Consider the following 22,308-nt stretch of genomic DNA (forward strand, 5'->3'; position numbering starts at 1 on the left):
GCGTCGGCGATCTCTCGCGCGCCGCTCAAACACGAAAGCATTAAGTACAGATACTCACAATGAATGCTAGCTCTAAATCTATCTCTAGAGTTCAGAACCAACAGATTATCATCCTAGATAAGGATTCAAGAAGTTTATCTCTAAAGCAACCTAAATCCCCAGCATAGAGCAAAAATCCAGGATAACATCAACACAGATTTGTAAAGCAAGTTAAACATAACATTATAATCGGTAAATATACATAAGATTCGAGTAAATATACAAACAAAACCCAACCAAAGAGAAATACACAAAGAAGAAGAGAAATGAACCGAAAATCTCCCGATTTGTCAGCTCCGTTCGATGCTCATTCCACCCCCAATCATCCAAATGCAACCTCCGAAGTTGTTTTCTAAGCTAATCTACCCTAAGAATGAAGGTTTGATGATTTGGGAACAATTACCCCAAAACATAACCTAAAAATGTGATTTTTACCCCTATTTAACGAGCTGATATCTGTCATGGTCGCTCAGCGGAGGTACTCCCGCTTAGCGGCTGACAGCAAAAGTGAAATCTTGTTTTCGCCATAAGTTGAGAACCGTAACTCCGAATTGCGCCCGGTTCGAAGCGTTGGAAAGCTTATTCAATGCTCTATCCAATAATGAATGAATGGAAACCAAAATGATAATTTTTATCATCCTTATTTTGATCCTTATTCTTTGATGAATTGGTAGAATTTGCATTCTTGAAGCTTAGCCTTTGGTCTTTATTACTCAATGCTCCAAAGAATACCTATAAAATGAATGGAAAACTATTAATTGGTATAAAAATGAATCAAAAACACAAGTATGCACATATTTACACAAAAGTTGGGATTTTATTACAAAAATCATAAGAATAGAATCGATAAGTGCCACAATTATATACTCAAAATATCGACATTTTGACACTTATCAAACTCTCCCCAGCTTGAAACTTTGTTTGTCCTCAAACAATGTCAAATAAATCAAAGAATCAAAAGCAATAAACCAAAGAATCATGAATCAACAAGTTTTGAAAACCAAAAACAAATGTATGGCTCAATACAAAAACGTATAAACAAAGTAAATACTTACCACTATCCTACAACGACAACATGTAAACGAAACGAATCCTAAGCACAAAAAGCATACAAAACATTCTAACACAATACAAGCTATCTCATGAATCACACCTAGCAAAATTTCATCAATGGATGAAAAACATACAAAGGTGAGGGACTTTTAACACTCATCCAACAATCTTGCAAACAAAAGATTAAATTATGCATTCATCCAAAAATCACATTGAAGATACAAAAGCAAGAATCACAAGGACTTTTCAAGGTTGTAATGTGGCTTGGTAAACAAACAATGGATAAGTCCTAAGGCTAATCGAAACAAAAACTTGCCTAAACCTAAGGGAGTGATCAATTCACCAAAGATTCAAACAACAAAACCTCGATTAAACTTCTTCCTTAACCACAAGTTTCTCAAACCAATCTCAATACTTATTAGCACAATTATTCGCTTCTCTTTTCTTTTTCTTTTTCAAAACTTTTTCTCCTTTTTTTTCTTTTTCTTTTCGCATTTTCTTTCTTTTTTTTTTCTTTCTTTTCAACCTCATAGCAACAACCACATAAGTAGCAACCATTTCTCTCCCCAACTTGAATTCAACCACATCTTCATGTGAATACTCCCTACTTTCTAAGGCAAGGTAAAAATTCATACCAAAAATCATGGTTGAGGGTTCAAGAAAACAAAGAATCAATCGTCCATGCAAAAATGAGAACCAAACACTCAAAGATAAGCATTTAGCAAAAACAACATGGACATTGACAAAAAGCTCAAAAGGGTTAACAAATGATCACACACTCACAAGGTGAATTGACTATTTGGTTATGGTGGTTGTGCTCAAAATGAAACAAAACGCCTTGATCCTTTTCATGCTTTCACAAAATCAACATAAACAAAAGATTAAGCATAATAAAATCCAGTTAAAACAAAGATTGTGGCCTCCAACATATATAAACAATGGAAAGCTTCCTCACATTTATGGTTTGAGAACTAAAGTGATTCAATCAATAAGCAAGTAATGCAAAAGAATGAATGGTATGATAATTGTACAAATGAAAAGTTTCCTAAACATGTTATGCTATAGAAAGCGATAAATGAGTACCTTGAATGATATAACTTCAAAAACAATATCCTACCATACATCCGCAAGTTGAAACACTCTAGCTTTGAAAAATCACCTCAAAAATCTTCGAATCACCGAACAAAATTTGAGTACAAACAACGAACAAAAGAATTAGAAAAACAAAACTAATATATACTATTAATTAGCCTTGGTGAGAGTGGGAAAAAGAGTGAACCAAGTGGAATGGAAGCCCCACTGGTACAAAGCAGGAAAACAAAATTCTGCTATGCTCGCTTAGTGAGCTATGTTCCGCTTAGCGGACACAGAAAAAACCAGAAAACCAGAACAGAATTAGGTGTTCCAGCCCTCTCCACTTCACCTAAACACCTCATAAACATAAAAATAACCAAAACTTTACAACCGTTGGGGTGCCTCCCAACAAGCGCTTGTTTTACGTCGTTAGCTCGACGCCTTTATTGTTTCGGTGTTTGGAAAGTAGCTTCCTCTAATCATGCCATGGTGACGTCTCACCGCCCAAGCCTAAATAAAGTGTCCTAACCAACCACTCAACAAACGTTACGGGTACAAATATATACAACAATTATACGAACATAAAAGAGAACACAAGTATAAAAATATGTACACAAACAAACACATATATACAAGTATGAACACATACATTTATTATTATACAAAAAGAGAAAAGTTGGTGAATGTTGGATTCACAAGTTGAAAAGTGAAGATTTGTAATTAAAGAGCTAATCCGAGATCAACGTGCTTCACCAACATTCACCAATAAAAGTATACTTGTATGTAAACATATACAAGTAAACCTATATGGTGAACATAAACAAGTAAAACTGTACAAGTAAATATATACACAAGTGAAACTATACAATATATACGATATATACAAAGCTCAAAACCATGAAAACTATTGCGATGCAATCACAACCATCCCCGGCAACGGCGCCATTTTGTTGAATGCAGTATAGGGCAAGCAACAAACAAGATTTGGAAATATTGATCCGGGAATTATCGTCCTCAGAGATGGAGAGATGCCATTCAATAGTTTATATAGTTTCGAGCTTGGGTTTGAATGAAAAAAAAAGTAAATAAAGATATAGACAGGAAAAGAATATATATACATTCTTAGAAGAGAAATAACTTATCAGGAATGTAAATATATTCACTCTTCACAAACATACACTTACCAACCCGTTATACTCAACCTACGATACTCATCTATGTCATCACGTATCTCTCACATAAGCGTCCATCTCTGGAGCACAAACGAGATCATCTCACAACTAAGGTTATCTCTAACGCGAAGTCGCGAGAACATCCATATTCTCGCGTCGGCGATCTCTCGCGCGCCGCTCAAACACGAAAGCATTAAGTACAGATACTCACAATGAATGCTAGCTCTAAATCTATCTCTAGAGTTCAGAACCAACAGATTATCATCCTAGATAAGGATTCAAGAAGTTTATCTCTAAAGCAACCTAAATCCCCAGCATAGAGCAAAAATCCAGGATAACATCAACACAGATTTGTAAAGCAAGTTAAACATAACATTATAATCGGTAAATATACATAAGATTCGAGTAAATATACAAACAAAACCCAACCAAAGAGAAATACACAAAGAAGAAGAGAAATGAACCGAAAATCTCCCGATTTGTCAGCTCCGTTCGATGCTCATTCCACCCCCAATCATCCAAATGCAACCTCCGAAGTTGTTTTCTAAGCTAATCTACCCTAAGAATGAAGGTTTGATGATTTGGGAACAATTACCCCAAAACATAACCTAAAAATGTGATTTTTACCCCTATTTAACGAGCTGATATCTGTCATGGTCGCTCAGCGGAGGTACTCCCGCTTAGCGGCTGACAGCAAAAGTGAAATCTTGTTTTCGCCATAAGTTGAGAACCGTAACTCCGAATTGCGCCCGGTTCGAAGCGTTGGAAAGCTTATTCAATGCTCTATCCAATAATGAATGAATGGAAACCAAAATGATAATTTTTATCATCCTTATTTTGATCCTTATTCTTTGATGAATTGGTAGAATTTGCATTCTTGAAGCTTAGCCTTTGGTCTTTATTACTCAATGCTCCAAAGAATACCTATAAAATGAATGGAAAACTATTAATTGGTATAAAAATGAATCAAAAACACAAGTATGCACATATTTACACAAAAGTTGGGATTTTATTACAAAAATCATAAGAATAGAATCGATAAGTGCCACAATTATATACTCAAAATATCGACATTTTGACACTTATCAAACTCTCCCCAGCTTGAAACTTTGTTTGTCCTCAAACAATGTCAAATAAATCAAAGAATCAAAAGCAATAAACCAAAGAATCATGAATCAACAAGTTTTGAAAACCAAAAACAAATGTATGGCTCAATACAAAAACGTATAAACAAAGTAAATACTTACCACTATCCTACAACGACAACATGTAAACGAAACGAATCCTAAGCACAAAAAGCATACAAAACATTCTAACACAATACAAGCTATCTCATGAATCACACCTAGCAAAATTTCATCAATGGATGAAAAACATACAAAGGTGAGGGACTTTTAACACTCATCCAACAATCTTGCAAACAAAAGATTAAATTATGCATTCATCCAAAAATCACATTGAAGATACAAAAGCAAGAATCACAAGGACTTTTCAAGGTTGTAATGTGGCTTGGTAAACAAACAATGGATAAGTCCTAAGGCTAATCGAAACAAAAACTTGCCTAAACCTAAGGGAGTGATCAATTCACCAAAGATTCAAACAACAAAACCTCGATTAAACTTCTTCCTTAACCACAAGTTTCTCAAACCAATCTCAATACTTATTAGCACAATTATTCGCTTCTCTTTTCTTTTTCTTTTTCAAAACTTTTTCTCCTTTTTTTTCTTTTTCTTTTCGCATTTTCTTTCTTTTTTTTTTCTTTCTTTTCAACCTCATAGCAACAACCACATAAGTAGCAACCATTTCTCTCCCCAACTTGAATTCAACCACATCTTCATGTGAATACTCCCTACTTTCTAAGGCAAGTTAAAAATTCATACCAAAAATCATGGTTGAGGGTTCAAGAAAACAAAGAATCAATCGTCCATGCAAAAATGAGAACCAAACACTCAAAGATAAGCATTTAGCAAAAACAACATGGACATTGACAAAAAGCTCAAAAGGGTTAACAAATGATCACACACTCACAAGGTGAATTGACTATTTGGTTATGGTGGTTGTGCTCAAAATGAAACAAAACGCCTTGATCCTTTTCATGCTTTCACAAAATCAACATAAACAAAAGATTAAGCATAATAAAATCCAGTTAAAACAAAGATTGTGGCCTCCAACATATATAAACAATGGAAAGCTTCCTCACATTTATGGTTTGAGAACTAAAGTGATTCAATCAATAAGCAAGTAATGCAAAAGAATGAATGGTATGATAATTGTACAAATGAAAAGTTTCCTAAACATGTTATGCTATAGAAAGCGATAAATGAGTACCTTGAATGATATAACTTCAAAAACAATATCCTACCATACATCCGCAAGTTGAAACACTCTAGCTTTGAAAAATCACCTCAAAAATCTTCGAATCACCGAACAAAATTTGAGTACAAACAACGAACAAAAGAATTAGAAAAACAAAACTAATATATACTATTAATTAGCCTTGGTGAGAGTGGGAAAAAGAGTGAACCAAGTGGAATGGAAGCCCCACTGGTACAAAGCAGGAAAACAAAATTCTGCTATGCTCGCTTAGTGAGCTATGTTCCGCTTAGCGGACACAGAAAAAACCAGAAAACCAGAACAGAATTAGGTGTTCCAGCCCTCTCCACTTCACCTAAACACCTCATAAACATAAAAATAACCAAAACTTTACAACCGTTGGGGTGCCTCCCAACAAGCGCTTGTTTTACGTCGTTAGCTCGACGCCTTTATTGTTTCGGTGTTTGGAAAGTAGCTTCCTCTAATCATGCCATGGTGACGTCTCACCGCCCAAGCCTAAATAAAGTGTCCTAACCAACCACTCAACAAACGTTACGGGTACAAATATATACAACAATTATACGAACATAAAAGAGAACACAAGTATAAAAATATGTACACAAACAAACACATATATACAAGTATGAACACATACATTTATTATTATACAAAAAGAGAAAAGTTGGTGAATGTTGGATTCACAAGTTGAAAAGTGAAGATTTGTAATTAAAGAGCTAATCCGAGATCAACGTGCTTCACCAACATTCACCAATAAAAGTATACTTGTATGTAAACATATACAAGTAAACCTATATGGTGAACATAAACAAGTAAAACTGTACAAGTAAATATATACACAAGTGAAACTATACAATATATACGATATATACAAAGCTCAAAACCATGAAAACTATTGCGATGCAATCACAACCATCCCCGGCAACGGCGCCATTTTGTTGAATGCAGTATAGGGCAAGCAACAAACAAGATTTGGAAATATTGATCCGGGAATTATCGTCCTCAGAGATGGAGAGATGCCATTCAATAGTTTATATAGTTTCGAGCTTGGGTTTGAATGAAAAAAAAGTAAATAAAGATATAGACAGGAAAAGAATATATATACATTCTTAGAAGAGAAATAACTTATCAGGAATGTAAATATATTCACTCTTCACAAACATACACTTACCAACCCGTTATACTCAACCTACGATACTCATCTATGTCATCACGTATCTCTCACATAAGCGTCCATCTCTGGAGCACAAACGAGATCATCTCACAACTAAGGTTATCTCTAACGCGAAGTCGCGAGAACATCCATATTCTCGCGTCGGCGATCTCTCGCGCGCCGCTCAAACACGAAAGCATTAAGTACAGATACTCACAATGAATGCTAGCTCTAAATCTATCTCTAGAGTTCAGAACCAACAGATTATCATCCTAGATAAGGATTCAAGAAGTTTATCTCTAAAGCAACCTAAATCCCCAGCATAGAGCAAAAATCCAGGATAACATCAACACAGATTTGTAAAGCAAGTTAAACATAACATTATAATCGGTAAATATACATAAGATTCGAGTAAATATACAAACAAAACCCAACCAAAGAGAAATACACAAAGAAGAAGAGAAATGAACCGAAAATCTCCCGATTTGTCAGCTCCGTTCGATGCTCATTCCACCCCCAATCATCCAAATGCAACCTCCGAAGTTGTTTTCTAAGCTAATCTACCCTAAGAATGAAGGTTTGATGATTTGGGAACAATTACCCCAAAACATAACCTAAAAATGTGATTTTTACCCCTATTTAACGAGCTGATATCTGTCATGGTCGCTCAGCGGAGGTACTCCCGCTTAGCGGCTGACAGCAAAAGTGAAATCTTGTTTTCGCCATAAGTTGAGAACCGTAACTCCGAATTGCGCCCGGTTCGAAGCGTTGGAAAGCTTATTCAATGCTCTATCCAATAATGAATGAATGGAAACCAAAATGATAATTTTTATCATCCTTATTTTGATCCTTATTCTTTGATGAATTGGTAGAATTTGCATTCTTGAAGCTTAGCCTTTGGTCTTTATTACTCAATGCTCCAAAGAATACCTATAAAATGAATGGAAAACTATTAATTGGTATAAAAATGAATCAAAAACACAAGTATGCACATATTTACACAAAAGTTGGGATTTTATTACAAAAATCATAAGAATAGAATCGATAAGTGCCACAATTATATACTCAAAATATCGACATTTTGACACTTATCAAACTCTCCCCAGCTTGAAACTTTGTTTGTCCTCAAACAATGTCAAATAAATCAAAGAATCAAAAGCAATAAACCAAAGAATCATGAATCAACAAGTTTTGAAAACCAAAAACAAATGTATGGCTCAATACAAAAACGTATAAACAAAGTAAATACTTACCACTATCCTACAACGACAACATGTAAACGAAACGAATCCTAAGCACAAAAAGCATACAAAACATTCTAACACAATACAAGCTATCTCATGAATCACACCTAGCAAAATTTCATCAATGGATGAAAAACATACAAAGGTGAGGGACTTTTAACACTCATCCAACAATCTTGCAAACAAAAGATTAAATTATGCATTCATCCAAAAATCACATTGAAGATACAAAAGCAAGAATCACAAGGACTTTTCAAGGTTGTAATGTGGCTTGGTAAACAAACAATGGATAAGTCCTAAGGCTAATCGAAACAAAAACTTGCCTAAACCTAAGGGAGTGATCAATTCACCAAAGATTCAAACAACAAAACCTCGATTAAACTTCTTCCTTAACCACAAGTTTCTCAAACCAATCTCAATACTTATTAGCACAATTATTCGCTTCTCTTTTCTTTTTCTTTTTCAAAACTTTTTCTCCTTTTTTTTCTTTTTCTTTTCGCATTTTCTTTCTTTTTTTTTTCTTTCTTTTCAACCTCATAGCAACAACCACATAAGTAGCAACCATTTCTCTCCCCAACTTGAATTCAACCACATCTTCATGTGAATACTCCCTACTTTCTAAGGCAAGGTAAAAATTCATACCAAAAATCATGGTTGAGGGTTCAAGAAAACAAAGAATCAATCGTCCATGCAAAAATGAGAACCAAACACTCAAAGATAAGCATTTAGCAAAAACAACATGGACATTGACAAAAAGCTCAAAAGGGTTAACAAATGATCACACACTCACAAGGTGAATTGACTATTTGGTTATGGTGGTTGTGCTCAAAATGAAACAAAACGCCTTGATCCTTTTCATGCTTTCACAAAATCAACATAAACAAAAGATTAAGCATAATAAAATCCAGTTAAAACAAAGATTGTGGCCTCCAACATATATAAACAATGGAAAGCTTCCTCACATTTATGGTTTGAGAACTAAAGTGATTCAATCAATAAGCAAGTAATGCAAAAGAATGAATGGTATGATAATTGTACAAATGAAAAGTTTCCTAAACATGTTATGCTATAGAAAGCGATAAATGAGTACCTTGAATGATATAACTTCAAAAACAATATCCTACCATACATCCGCAAGTTGAAACACTCTAGCTTTGAAAAATCACCTCAAAAATCTTCGAATCACCGAACAAAATTTGAGTACAAACAACGAACAAAAGAATTAGAAAAACAAAACTAATATATACTATTAATTAGCCTTGGTGAGAGTGGGAAAAAGAGTGAACCAAGTGGAATGGAAGCCCCACTGGTACAAAGCAGGAAAACAAAATTCTGCTATGCTCGCTTAGTGAGCTATGTTCCGCTTAGCGGACACAGAAAAAACCAGAAAACCAGAACAGAATTAGGTGTTCCAGCCCTCTCCACTTCACCTAAACACCTCATAAACATAAAAATAACCAAAACTTTACAACCGTTGGGGTGCCTCCCAACAAGCGCTTGTTTTACGTCGTTAGCTCGACGCCTTTATTGTTTCGGTGTTTGGAAAGTAGCTTCCTCTAATCATGCCATGGTGACGTCTCACCGCCCAAGCCTAAATAAAGTGTCCTAACCAACCACTCAACAAACGTTACGGGTACAAATATATACAACAATTATACGAACATAAAAGAGAACACAAGTATAAAAATATGTACACAAACAAACACATATATACAAGTATGAACACATACATTTATTATTATACAAAAAGAGAAAAGTTGGTGAATGTTGGATTCACAAGTTGAAAAGTGAAGATTTGTAATTAAAGAGCTAATCCGAGATCAACGTGCTTCACCAACATTCACCAATAAAAGTATACTTGTATGTAAACATATACAAGTAAACCTATATGGTGAACATAAACAAGTAAAACTGTACAAGTAAATATATACACAAGTGAAACTATACAATATATACGATATATACAAAGCTCAAAACCATGAAAACTATTGCGATGCAATCACAACCATCCCCGGCAACGGCGCCATTTTGTTGAATGCAGTATAGGGCAAGCAACAAACAAGATTTGGAAATATTGATCCGGGAATTATCGTCCTCAGAGATGGAGAGATGCCATTCAATAGTTTATATAGTTTCGAGCTTGGGTTTGAATGAAAAAAAAGTAAATAAAGATATAGACAGGAAAAGAATATATATACATTCTTAGAAGAGAAATAACTTATCAGGAATGTAAATATATTCACTCTTCACAAACATACACTTACCAACCCGTTATACTCAACCTACGATACTCATCTATGTCATCACGTATCTCTCACATAAGCGTCCATCTCTGGAGCACAAACGAGATCATCTCACAACTAAGGTTATCTCTAACGCGAAGTCGCGAGAACATCCATATTCTCGCGTCGGCGATCTCTCGCGCGCCGCTCAAACACGAAAGCATTAAGTACAGATACTCACAATGAATGCTAGCTCTAAATCTATCTCTAGAGTTCAGAACCAACAGATTATCATCCTAGATAAGGATTCAAGAAGTTTATCTCTAAAGCAACCTAAATCCCCAGCATAGAGCAAAAATCCAGGATAACATCAACACAGATTTGTAAAGCAAGTTAAACATAACATTATAATCGGTAAATATACATAAGATTCGAGTAAATATACAAACAAAACCCAACCAAAGAGAAATACACAAAGAAGAAGAGAAATGAACCGAAAATCTCCCGATTTGTCAGCTCCGTTCGATGCTCATTCCACCCCCAATCATCCAAATGCAACCTCCGAAGTTGTTTTCTAAGCTAATCTACCCTAAGAATGAAGGTTTGATGATTTGGGAACAATTACCCCAAAACATAACCTAAAAATGTGATTTTTACCCCTATTTAACGAGCTGATATCTGTCATGGTCGCTCAGCGGAGGTACTCCCGCTTAGCGGCTGACAGCAAAAGTGAAATCTTGTTTTCGCCATAAGTTGAGAACCGTAACTCCGAATTGCGCCCGGTTCGAAGCGTTGGAAAGCTTATTCAATGCTCTATCCAATAATGAATGAATGGAAACCAAAATGATAATTTTTATCATCCTTATTTTGATCCTTATTCTTTGATGAATTGGTAGAATTTGCATTCTTGAAGCTTAGCCTTTGGTCTTTATTACTCAATGCTCCAAAGAATACCTATAAAATGAATGGAAAACTATTAATTGGTATAAAAATGAATCAAAAACACAAGTATGCACATATTTACACAAAAGTTGGGATTTTATTACAAAAATCATAAGAATAGAATCGATAAGTGCCACAATTATATACTCAAAATATCGACATTTTGACACTTATCAAACTCTCCCCAGCTTGAAACTTTGTTTGTCCTCAAACAATGTCAAATAAATCAAAGAATCAAAAGCAATAAACCAAAGAATCATGAATCAACAAGTTTTGAAAACCAAAAACAAATGTATGGCTCAATACAAAAACGTATAAACAAAGTAAATACTTACCACTATCCTACAACGACAACATGTAAACGAAACGAATCCTAAGCACAAAAAGCATACAAAACATTCTAACACAATACAAGCTATCTCATGAATCACACCTAGCAAAATTTCATCAATGGATGAAAAACATACAAAGGTGAGGGACTTTTAACACTCATCCAACAATCTTGCAAACAAAAGATTAAATTATGCATTCATCCAAAAATCACATTGAAGATACAAAAGCAAGAATCACAAGGACTTTTCAAGGTTGTAATGTGGCTTGGTAAACAAACAATGGATAAGTCCTAAGGCTAATCGAAACAAAAACTTGCCTAAACCTAAGGGAGTGATCAATTCACCAAAGATTCAAACAACAAAACCTCGATTAAACTTCTTCCTTAACCACAAGTTTCTCAAACCAATCTCAATACTTATTAGCACAATTATTCGCTTCTCTTTTCTTTTTCTTTTTCAAAACTTTTTCTCCTTTTTTTTCTTTTTCTTTTCGCATTTTCTTTCTTTTTTTTTTCTTTCTTTTCAACCTCATAGCAACAACCACATAAGTAGCAACCATTTCTCTCCCCAACTTGAATTCAACCACATCTTCATGTGAATACTCCCTACTTTCTAAGGCAAGGTAAAAATTCATACCAAAAATCATGGTTGAGGGTTCAAGAAAACAAAGAATCAATCGTCCATGCAAAAATGAGAACCAAACACTCAAAGATAAGCATTTAGCAAAAACAACATGGACATTGACAAAAAGCTCAAAAGGGTTAACAAATGATCACACACTCACAAGGTGAATTGACTATTTGGTTATGGTGGTTGTGCTCAAAATGAAACAAAACGCCTTGATCCTTTTCATGCTTTCACAAAATCAACATAAACAAAAGATTAAGCATAATAAAATCCAGTTAAAACAAAGATTGTGGCCTCCAACATATATAAACAATGGAAAGCTTCCTCACATTTATGGTTTGAGAACTAAAGTGATTCAATCAATAAGCAAGTAATGCAAAAGAATGAATGGTATGATAATTGTACAAATGAAAAGTTTCCTAAACATGTTATGCTATAGAAAGCGATAAATGAGTACCTTGAATGATATAACTTCAAAAACAATATCCTACCATACATCCGCAAGTTGAAACACTCTAGCTTTGAAAAATCACCTCAAAAATCTTCGAATCACCGAACAAAATTTGAGTACAAACAACGAACAAAAGAATTAGAAAAACAAAACTAATATATACTATTAATTAGCCTTGGTGAGAGTGGGAAAAAGAGTGAACCAAGTGGAATGGAAGCCCCACTGGTACAAAGCAGGAAAACAAAATTCTGCTATGCTCGCTTAGTGAGCTATGTTCCGCTTAGCGGACACAGAAAAAACCAGAAAACCAGAACAGAATTAGGTGTTCCAGCCCTCTCCACTTCACCTAAACACCTCATAAACATAAAAATAACCAAAACTTTACAACCGTTGGGGTGCCTCCCAACAAGCGCTTGTTTTACGTCGTTAGCTCGACGCCTTTATTGTTTCGGTGTTTGGAAAGTAGCTTCCTCTAATCATGCCATGGTGACGTCTCACCGCCCAAGCCTAAATAAAGTGTCCTAACCAACCACTCAACAAACGTTACGGGTACAAATATATACAACAATTATACGAACATAAAAGAGAACACAAGTATAAAAATATGTACACAAACAAACACATATATACAAGTATGAACACATACATTTATTATTATACAAAAAGAGAAAAGTTGGTGAATGTTGGATTCACAAGTTGAAAAGTGAAGATTTGTAATTAAAGAGCTAATCCGAGATCAACGTGCTTCACCAACATTCACCAATAAAAGTATACTTGTATGTAAACATATACAAGTAAACCTATATGGTGAACATAAACAAGTAAAACTGTACAAGTAAATATATACACAAGTGAAACTATACAATATATACGATATATACAAAGCTCAAAACCATGAAAACTATTGCGATGCAATCACAACCATCCCCGGCAACGGCGCCATTTTGTTGAATGCAGTATAGGGCAAGCAACAAACAAGATTTGGAAATATTGATCCGGGAATTATCGTCCTCAGAGATGGAGAGATGCCATTCAATAGTTTATATAGTTTCGAGCTTGGGTTTGAATGAAAAAAAAGTAAATAAAGATATAGACAGGAAAAGAATATATATACATTCTTAGAAGAGAAATAACTTATCAGGAATGTAAATATATTCACTCTTCACAAACATACACTTACCAACCCGTTATACTCAACCTACGATACTCATCTATGTCATCACGTATCTCTCACATAAGCGTCCATCTCTGGAGCACAAACGAGATCATCTCACAACTAAGGTTATCTCTAACGCGAAGTCGCGAGAACATCCATATTCTCGCGTCGGCGATCTCTCGCGCGCCGCTCAAACACGAAAGCATTAAGTACAGATACTCACAATGAATGCTAGCTCTAAATCTATCTCTAGAGTTCAGAACCAACAGATTATCATCCTAGATAAGGATTCAAGAAGTTTATCTCTAAAGCAACCTAAATCCCCAGCATAGAGCAAAAATCCAGGATAACATCAACACAGATTTGTAAAGCAAGTTAAACATAACATTATAATCGGTAAATATACATAAGATTCGAGTAAATATACAAACAAAACCCAACCAAAGAGAAATACACAAAGAAGAAGAGAAATGAACCGAAAATCTCCCGATTTGTCAGCTCCGTTCGATGCTCATTCCACCCCCAATCATCCAAATGCAACCTCCGAAGTTGTTTTCTAAGCTAATCTACCCTAAGAATGAAGGTTTGATGATTTGGGAACAATTACCCCAAAACATAACCTAAAAATGTGATTTTTACCCCTATTTAACGAGCTGATATCTGTCATGGTCGCTCAGCGGAGGTACTCCCGCTTAGCGGCTGACAACAAAAGTGAAATCTTGTTTTCGCCATAAGTTGAGAACCGTAACTCCGAATTGCGCCCGGTTCGAAGCGTTGGAAAGCTTATTCAATGCTCTATCCAATAATGAATGAATGGAAACCAAAATGATAATTTTTATCATCCTTATTTTGATCCTTATTCTTTGATGAATTGGTAGAATTTGCATTCTTGAAGCTTAGCCTTTGGTCTTTATTACTCAATGCTCCAAAGAATACCTATAAAATGAATGGAAAACTATTAATTGGTATAAAAATGAATCAAAAACACAAGTATGCACATATTTACACAAAAGTTGGGATTTTATTACAAAAATCATAAGAATAGAATCGATAAGTGCCACAATTATATACTCAAAATATCGACATTTTGACACTTATCAGCTTACGAATAATATCATCATAGTCTCTTCGATATAAATATCATAGTACCTCGATGACCATTCGAGTTACCTACAAAAAGATGATATTGTCCCTCGATGACCCTATGGAAAAATGAAGATAGTCCCTTTGAATCGCTAAGGTATCCTTACATGTTGCCTTCTATGACCATTTGATGAACCTTCGTTGTCCCCCCACATCCAATAGATAGGACTGTCGACCCACTAATGATATGGATAGTAGTATCTCTCAAGAAAAATGATAAGTAAAAGAAAGACCTTACAAATTAGGGGTAAGTAACTTTTAAATGCTTGCTCACAACTCAAAAAAACAAATACTTTTATATCTCACACTTCCAAAAATATTTTCAAAAATAAACACTTTGTATACATTCGTGCAAGAATCATTACAAAGTTAAATTTTTACGAAATATTTTTTGAACACACACCACTTTTCAAAAAAAAGCAAGTAAAATGAGCTAAGCATTTAAGAGCCCATGGATAACCATGGATACAAAGGGTGCTAATACATTCCCTTTGTATAACTTACCCCCTAAACTCAAAATCTATTAAGGTCTTTCCTGTTCTTTTCAGCCTTTCCTTATTGGATAAAAGAAAAGTCGGTGGCGACTTTACTATCTGCACATTTTGGATAAAAACCAAAAAAGTCAGTTCTCCCACCGTATTACATGCTTGTTTCATACATATCAGTTGGAGATATGACAATGACGATATTCAATGTCGTTGATGGTCAGTTAAGAATGGCATAAATAATAGATATATGTATTTGAACGTTGTTCATGGCAGATATGATATTGTTGTGATTATTACATCTAATTAGATTATTTCGTAGTGTTATGTTTTTTAAATTGTTGTTTGTCTTGTTGTTTTTGTTGTGCTAATGTTCTATTGGATTGTAACCAAAAGTTTTATATAAAATTAAGTTTGCAAGTAATTTAGCAACTAATTAATTTTTTATTAGAACTGGTTCCTAGATTGAAATGCTTCCGCATGTGACCGATAAGACGCTATATTCCATTTTTTGCATTTTATTAGCCGGGTCCATATTTTTTTGTATTTTAACCTCAACCTCCTTAAAAACGGGTTGCAACGGTTGATAAATACTCCTTCCCAAAAAATTAAGTAATTGACGTTATACTCCCTCTGTCCCATATTATAAGAGAAATTCACTTTTTAGATCATTGAATAATTAATGTATCTGATCTATATATAGACCAAATACATTAATTATTCAATGATCTAAAAAGTGAATTTCTCTTATAATATGGAACGGATGGAGTAACTCGCTGGAAAAAGCATAGCAACATTTTTAGGATTGTGATGGTTGATAAAACTACCTTCTTGCAAAATTAAGGAATATGCTGGAAAATGAGGAAAACGTAACAAAACAACTGAAAGCTTGGCATTTCGTAACTGCTCCTCGGTATATCAAAAATGAAAAACTCCAAACAAACACGTAGCCACAACCACAAATATTGCATTTTGGTATCTCTCTCAGCTCACGTCGTCACCTTGGCATCCCTCTTTCTCTCTCTCTCTCTCTCTCTCTCTCTCTCTCTCTCTCTCTATCTATCTATCTATCTATCTATTTATCTCTCTCTCTCTCAGTCCACGCTGCTGCAAAAACCACCATACCACCAATCCCAAACCAAGGTTAACAAGTTAGTCTTATCAAGCCTTAAGATCTTTCTTTTTCTTCTCAAAAATTGATGAATTGATGGTGAAAATCGCATTATTAAAGCAAAGGGACAATGCTAAAAAGGAGAAAATCATACACGTAATGAAAATATAAAATTTTAGTGGAAGACAAGTAAAATATCTTGGATGCATCTAATATTAGAGAATTTGGACATAGTGTAAGTTATGCTTAAAATTATTTAATGATTATTATTTTATTACATTTTTTCAAAGAAACATACTTAGAATCACCAAGAGATGGTAGACGTCCTTCTAAGTCTAGTTATTAAATTGAAGATAATAGAACGCCACAAAGGACTAATTAGACTTTGCGAAGAACTAATTAGAGTCAACTTTCCTATGTATCTAATGAGATAAGATTTTTAAAACAAACTTCAATATTCTAATCTGTAAACAGAGACATTTCCTCAACTATAAACTTTTTAAAAATCTTTACATGAACTTTTTGAAATCTAAAAAAAAATCTACTAATGTTGAAAGAACAAATTCATATATTTTTTCCTCTCAAAACTTCATTACAAAACAATTTCTCAAAAATGTTCAAATTTTCAAAACAAAAATGAGAGAAAAAATGCCAAAATGTTCAATTGACAAAGAACTAGAAAATTTATTAGATAATGAAGCAAAGAAAACAATAGCTGATGTATATTTGAAACATGATGAAAAACTGATTAACACTTCTTCATACTACCCATAAGAACCTTTTTCCTTTTTTCTTCAATTTTAACATGAAAGTTTGTAGTACCATTGATATCGGAAAGCATTTTCTACAATATTTCTACTACAATTTCATAATACATTGTGGAACAAATTGCGGGACATTTATCTGCCATTGATTTTGACCAAAAATGCAACAAATTTGTTGCTTCGCAAGTGGAATTAGAGACTTCACAAATGAACACATTTGAGATAAAAACTTTACTCAGAAATTCTCTTTTTACCTTTGATTTTGAAGGAACATATATCATTTCGAATTGCTTTGATTTTTAAGAAACAGTATAGTTTTAAATTGCTTCCCTTTGTTTATTTCCTTCTCTCTAGAAGCTTCAATGGCAAGATAATTCCGCCAAAGATTCCCTCACTAGAGCCACTAGACAATGTGGCGAGCTTACCGCCTCCACCAAATAACTTTAGCACACGGGTTGCGGTGAGGATAATAAAAGGAGAAGTGCATCTCTCCCTTCTTCAACAACAAACTTTTGTAACTTCATTTTTGTTTTTAATTTTTTGGATGTGCACATTGTATTTTGCATTTTTTGGGTAGTTGCATTTTCTGGGTGGATGCAATTTCATTAGCATTTTTAGAGTTGTAGCAATCCTTTATCTTCTCTTGATGTCAAGTACAAAAAAATATTAGGGTTGCATTTATTACATGTGGACACGGGTTGCATATTTAGTTGGGATTTCAATAAAAAAAAATAGTTCACTCAATTTATTTCAATTTTTTCAGGAGGATACATGTTGCAAAAAAGGGCAAATCAACGAGATTTTGTCTTGACACCCTTTCAATTAAACTTGTCACCCCTCCTCCCAAATAATTTTTTTGACTACAATACCTTTGGTCCTAAAAAGTGAAAATAACTTACCATTAGTCATTTAGTTTCACTTGTCTAAACCTTAACGAAGAGTCATGAACAATAGAGCCATAAACAACAAGTACCATCAACCTATATCATCTTCATTACAAAATGATAGGTGTTTACACTACTACGAAAAAGACATTTAACAATGGTTGGGAAAGATATATAATCACACAGGTTCTGGCGTTGTTATGTAAAGTGTTGTTGCAAATGTGTTACTTACAGTCACGGTCCTAGGACTGTGGTAGTATATAGGAAAGCGCGTGCGATATCATAAAAGTTAGTTAACTTAACTATTGTGATAGACCTAAAGGTTCCAAGTTCTATTCTCAGCAGCGATATTTTGGAACATAAATTATAACTCACCATAGTTACATTAGATAATTGTTGTGGAAAGTACACATAGTTTATTATATACTATGTAGATTGCTTGTTTTTCAATCACCTCATTAAAGTAATACAACCATTCAAATTGGTGAATAAGTATATAATCTGAAAATTAAACTATTCTTGAAAACCAACTTAAACAAACCACTATTTTTCGAATTGTATGTCTCTCATCATTCATTTTATGCTCTTTAACACATAAAGTGTGGTCCAATGGTATGATTCCTTCACTGCATCTATTCCTTCGATTCTAGTTTAATTCGAATAATATCAATTTATTGGCTAGGTCTACCTCATCATCGTCACTTATCATCGTGATTGTTATGATGAATTATCATCATAAAAATCACAATAATAAGTGACGACAATGAGGTAGACATAGTCAATAATTAAATTTTATTCAAATTAAACTATAAGAGAAGATATCGATGTATTGAAGGAATCAGATCATTGAATCACATTCTAAATGCTAAAGAGCATGAAATGAACGTTGAGACGTATGCAATTCGGAAAAAATTGATTGATATAGTTGGATTTCAAATATAACTTAATTTTCATATTATAAGTGTCTATGTCAATTTAAATGAATGTATTTTTAGTGAAAGGTTAATAAAACAAACAATCTACATAGCATATAATAAACTATACTTCATCCACTATCAACATGTATAAGAATTTAAACAACAAAACATTGCTAAGTCACAAGAAGCCTCTTTCTTGTGACTTAGCAATGTTTTATTCTTATTTTGAGAACATTTGTTAGCAACAACAACAACATAAAAATAACATGCAACCAAATAAAAAAAACATACATTTTAGCAACAAAACACTAACATCACACAACATCACAAGATATATTAAATTGTTTCAAGAACGAACCTTTTAATGAAAATAATCATGGAACTATAACAAATTATGAAGTTTGTGAGATATTGGATCGAACACTAGTATGGCCGAAGGGTAGCTTCTTGGTTCGACAGGATTAAGCATAAAGTCGAAGGTTGTTCACATGCTTGTGTCGAAGATGCTAGGGTTGTTAGCATGTTAAATTAAGTTTAGTGTTTAAACCCTAATTTGTTAAGTTAGCTTGTTTATTAAGCTGGCTTGTGTAATGGGCCTTGTGGAAAAAGCCCATTAGTTAGTATGTTAGGTTTTATTATAAATAGCATACTAGTCTCTCATCATTGCTAAGCAGCAAATCCTAATTTAGGGTGAGAGAGGTTATTTGTTATTCTTGTAAACTTGTAATCTTATTTACTAAGAGAAAGTGAAAGAATAGCAGTTATAACCAATTCTTGTGTTCCTCTTCTTCCTTGTCCTTTATTCTTCCCTTGCATTATACTTTGTTCTTGGTATTGAATTCACAACAAATTGGTGCGGTGAGAATGGAGAAGATGCCTTCAACAAAGTATGATATTGAAAAGTTCACTGGAGTGAATGATTTCGGTCTGTGGCGCTTGAAGATGAAAGCCCTACTGGTTCAACAGGGTTGTTTAGAAGCGTTGAAGGGAGAGGCAGCCATGAATGCTGCATTAACGGCAACGGAGAAGACAACTATGATCGAGAAGGCACACAGCGCAATTTTGTTGAGCCTTGGTGAAAAGGTTCTCAGACAGGTATCAAAGGAGACGACGGCATCAGGGTTATGGGCGAAACTTAAAAGTTTGTATATGACCAAATCGCTGGTAAATCGACTCTACCTGAAGCAGGCTTTGTATTCATTCAAGATGGTTGAAGACAAATTGTTGGCTGAGCAGTATGATATGTTCAACAAGCTGATTCTTGATCTTGAAAATATTGATGTGAAGATCGATGATGAAGATCAAGCGCTGTTACTATTGTGTTCTTTGCCTCGATCACATGCTCACTTCAAAGAAACTCTCCTGTATGGAAGGGAGTCCCCGAAGTTTGAAGAAGTTCAATCAGCCTTGTATTCTAAAGACTTGAACGAACGAAAGGAGCATAAACCTTCGACTGTTGGCGAAGGTTTGACCGTTAAAGGAAAACTCTTACGAAAGGACAGTAAGTTTGACAAGAAGAAGGGCAAAAGCCAGTCGAAGTCTTACAGTGGCGAAGCATCTGGCATTCGATGCTATCATTGTAAGAAGGAGGGTCACACAAGAAAGGTGTGCCCTGAACGCCTGAAATATCATGGAGGTAAGGATAATGGTAATGCAGCCATTGTTCAAGATGATTTCGAATCATCTGACGTCCTTGTGGTTTCGAGCAGTGACTCTAGGAAGGAGTGGATTATGGATTCAGGTTGCACTTGGCACATGACTCCAAACAAAGACTTGTTCGAGGAATTATGTGATCAAGATGGTGGATCAGTACTGCTGGGAAACAATAAAGCTTGCAAAATTGCAGGTGTTGGATCTGTGAGATTCAAACTCCATGATGAGTCAATAAGGTTGTTGACTGAAGTCAGGTATGTTCCTGATTTGAAGAGAAATCTACTTTCTCTTGGTGAATTCGACAAGAAAGGATATGTTTTCCAAGGAGAGAAAAATATCCTAAGAGTCATGAAGGGGTCGAAGGAAGTCTTGAGAGGCGTGATGAAACAAGACTTGTATACCCTTGAGGCTGAAGTTGTAAGTGGTTCGACAAATGTTGCATCCACGAAACCTTTGTCGAAGACAGAAATCTGGCACATGAGATTGGGCCATGTCAGTGAAAGGGGTCTGGTCGAATTAGGGAAACAAAATCTTCTTGGTGGAGACAAAGTCGAAAAGCTGAAGTTTTGTGAACCCTGTGTACTTGGAAAATCTTGCAGAGTGAAGTTCAACAAAGGCAAACAAAGAACACATGGATCCCTTGATTATATCCATGCAGATCTTTGGGGGCCTGCAAGGTGTCCATCACATTCAGGAGCAAGGTATTTTCTATCCATAGTAGATGATTATTCAAGAAAATTATGGGTATTCATCCATAAGACTAAGGATGAAATTTTTGAGAATTTCAAAAGTTGGAAGACTCTGGTAGAAAATCAGACTGGCAGGAAGGTTAAGAGGTTGAGAACCGACAATGGCCTTGAATTTTGCAATGAGGCATTTGACAGTTTTTGTGCGGCCTCTGGTATTGCAAGACATAGAACTACTGCAGGTACTCCACAACAAAATGGTTTGGCTGAAAGGTTTAATCGAACTATTTTGGAGAGAGTCAGATGCATGTTGACTAGTGCGGGGTTAAAGAAGGTGTTCTGGGCTGAGGCTGTTTCGACAGCAACATATCTGATAAACAGATGTCCTTCGATAGCGTTAGATAAGAAGACACCTGAAGAAGTTTGGTCGGGACATCCACCAGATCTCGACAAACTAAGAGTATTTGGCTGCGTAGCCTATGCTCATATTAGGCAAGACAAGGTCGAACCTAGAGCTCTAAAATGCATGTTCATGGGATACCCTGAAGGAGTCAAAGCTTATAAGCTATGGTGCCTAGAGCCAGGTCACAGGAGGTGTATCACCAGTCGAGATGTAGTTTTCAATGAAGCTGAAATGGCTTTCAAGAAAACTGATGATGGTCGAAGTGCAGAAGAGCTGGAACAGGTAGAGATTCCTGTTGAGGTGGAGCATGTTGATGCTGAATTGCATATCCCTCATGAAGTCGAAGAAGAAGCAGAAGATGCTGAGGAAGTTGAGGAAACTGACGATGACTACCTATTGTCGAGAGATAGGTCGAGAAGAGTCATCAAATCACCTCAGAGACTTGGGTATGCAGATCTTATAGCTT

Source organism: Vicia villosa, linkage group LG2 (assembly GCF_029867415.1).
Source record: "Vicia villosa cultivar HV-30 ecotype Madison, WI linkage group LG2, Vvil1.0, whole genome shotgun sequence".
Classification (NCBI taxonomy): Eukaryota; Viridiplantae; Streptophyta; class Magnoliopsida; order Fabales; family Fabaceae; genus Vicia; species Vicia villosa.